The sequence below is a fragment of the Pinus tabuliformis genome, chromosome 2_1 (genome assembly GCF_031772625.1).
Source record: "Pinus tabuliformis cultivar Carrire ecotype Pingquan chromosome 2_1, CPIR1, whole genome shotgun sequence".
Classification (NCBI taxonomy): Eukaryota; Viridiplantae; Streptophyta; class Pinopsida; order Pinales; family Pinaceae; genus Pinus; species Pinus tabuliformis.
In genome coordinates this window covers 546,060,623-546,063,986 of record NC_142299.1, presented here as the reverse complement: position 1 = coordinate 546,063,986, position 3,364 = coordinate 546,060,623, and positions in this window count along the sequence as shown.

Here is a 3,364-nt window from a genome sequence, read left to right as displayed (position 1 = left end):
TGCAACATTTTGTGTATTTTATTATTAATAGAGTTTAGGCTTCTGTGATCCATATTAAGTTAGAGAAATATTTCGGCGAAAATCACATGGAATGACATTTGTCGACGCGTTTCGAACCAACCAGTGTGGTTCATCGTCAGGACAAGTTGAAGAACAGATCTAGCGTAGCATGTTATATAGACCGAGTAGAGCCTCCAACGGCTAGTTTGACCAACCGCTACTATTGACCAAGGGACCAGGATCAAAATACAGTAAGAAAATTAGTTGCAACAGACTACTTCTAAGACTAAATTAAGGGAGAATGAAATAAATAGATATAAAAACCCCATGAAATAAAAATAAAATAAATACACAAAAATAACAACAAATGAGAACAGATAAATAAGAGTTAAAACGCGCATGAATCAATAGAATAAAACGCATACCAATAGTAAAAATAAAAATAAAAATAATAAAACAAATAAATAAATTAATTAATCAATAAAAATTAAAACTTAGTAATAATAACAATAATAGTTCAAAAGAATAATAACTGAAAAATAATAATAAAGCCCTAAAAATAATAAAAGAGAATGAAATAAAATAATTAAATAAGGAATAAAACCTAACTGAATGACCAAAGGTAAATAATAAATACCTAAATGAATAAAATAAATAATAAAATAGAAATAAAAATAAATTAATTAATAAAAAGTAATAATAATAATAATAATAATAAATTAATTAATTAAAACTAAAAACTAATAATAAAAATAATAAGTGAATTAAAATATTAACCATAATAATACAACACGAAAAATAATAAAAATAATAAAATTAAATTGAATAACCAAATGAGGATAAAACAAAACTGAATGAAAAAATAAAAATAATAGTATAAATAAATAAATAAATAGAATAAATAAAAATAATAATAAAAATAAATTAAAATGACTAAATTAATAAAAATTACTAATAATAATAATAATAATAATAATAAAAACAAATAAAGTAAGAAAATAAAAGGGAAAAAATAGGTGTATAGAGTAATGTATACAACTAAATACAATAAAAATAGCGAGTTAAATAGTAAAATAGAAAAGCAATATAAGTAGAAATAAGCTACACCGAGGTCCATAAATAGAATTAGGAGAGGCGAAATAATGACGATAACATAAAAAAGAGAACAATATAAAAACCAACGAGGACGGAAAACACTAGGAGGAGAGGGCAGGGACCCAACACCTACTGACCTTCCAACCATCATCCCTATTGAGATTATTATTCTTCTGCAGTAAATTTTTTTCTTTAGATAATTACAACAAGGGAAAAATTTCGAGTATGTCACAAGTGAAATACCCATCCACTCTCCAGCTAAATTGATTCCTTTCCTATGCACTAAATCTATGAAATTCCTGCACAAACCAACAATTCGACCAACCTTAGTCGTTTCTCTTGGAAAGAAATCAAAGCATCATTTTCAACCATATTCAATCATAGGCAATATATTGAACATTCCAAAGTCAACAAAAGAAGAGATGTTACTATAGTCATTAAAGTTAATATATATAAGCTAAATAACGATTTGTGTTTATGTGATTATAGATAATTGAAAACAATTCTAGACCTCCAAAAGTGTTTTTCCAGCCATGGCATTGGGAATAATTCCCTTGAGTTACTGGTCATAGCTTAAATGAGTGATTTAACATAGTAGTTAAGCTAGTCTTCGGTATTGTATTTAAATTTTTTACTCCACGACAATGGAGTGTTTGCGAGCTTTGCGTCTTCAGTTTACATATGTACTATATAAGGTCGCACATTTTTAATTACAATTTATTGGAATTTCAAGATAAGGTGTAATTAGACTCATGTTTTTCAAATTGTCATTTTATCGTTTAATGTGTATTAACAATCAATGTACCATAAAATTTCTAGCTTTCATTGTGTGTTAATATTTTTTATTAATTTTATTTAAATTTTGGTAAATAATTATATGAAAATGTAATTTTGAATTATTGAAACTGTATAATTTTAAATTAAGAGAAGTTTTCGAAACAAAAATTTAAAATATAAAAGTTAATTATTTAAGTTTTAAGAATCACAACTTTATCTATTATTTTTTTTTGTGTAAATTAGATGATATATTAGATCGCAAAAATGTTACATATAGTTACAAAAAGGGGCCTACCATTTTCAGAGGGAAAAGAGAAAATGCAGGCATGCCAAACCAAAGACCACTTATATAAGCCCTTTAGCCAATTGTTGTATAGACAGGAAACATACTACGTAATAACTAACACAAACTTAACCTGAGTCACACATAAACCGAAACAGAAAACGACCAACCACACAGGGTTGCCAAACAGAAAGAGAGCAACTGCTATCATAGAAGGCCACTTAAAGGCCCACCGAAGCTTACATTCATCAGACATAGACAAAACCAAAAGCAGAGGATAAGCAAGAACCATTAGCAGAAGACCGCCCATCAGGAATCCTAGTGGTCGATATTGGCGACACCTGGAGAACCAGCAGCACTTAGACCAGCACCATCATCTCCCTTAGGAACATTGCGGGGTTGTGGCCTCTGATGATGTTTGTTTTGGAATCATCTTCAGGGATTTCAATAGAGACATTTAGCCCATGGCGCATGTACAGCTTGAAGAGCTTAATAAACCCTCCCAGTCTCTGGGCAAGCATTTTAATTTCTTCCGTGAGGGAATTGATGGTAATCTCCAGCTTGTCGAGCCGTGCTAAATTCTTGGCAGAGGCAAGGGAGTTCACCTGGTAGGCCTCCTTGAAAGCGGCACCTTGCATGCACATGGCTTTTGCAAGCATCGCTTTCATCTGCTAAGCCACACTATGCGTTCTGAGGAACTGGGTAGCTCTGGTTGTTGGGGTGCATGCGTCCGAGATCCAGTCAACCTCCTTGCTGATGGCTTTTATGTCCATCCCCTCACTGGCTTTGTCCACCTCAATTTGGAGCTCTTCAATAATCTGTTTTCCTTTCTTGGAGACGGAAGCCTCATAATCCTTCCGGGCTCTCTTTAAGTCTCTGGCAGCTTTGGAGTTGTGAAGGTTGTGCTCGGCCATGGCAAGATTGCAGGTACAGACTATTGAAATGGGAATTCCTATACATGAAGACATAAACATAGGGCTAAGCTTTGAGGAATACTGTGAGTAGGTGAATCTTTCCCGATTGGCTCTGTATAAATAGTGAGAGACTTTGAGTGAGGGGTCGCAATCTTTACTGAAACTTTCATCTTTTCCATGTTTCTAACAGCTTATATCCCTAACAGGTGAGTGAAAATATTCCTATTATTACGGTTGAGTGCATTCGGACTGCCACGCTTATCACTTAAGAGGAGAGGCCACGCGTACCCCAAAT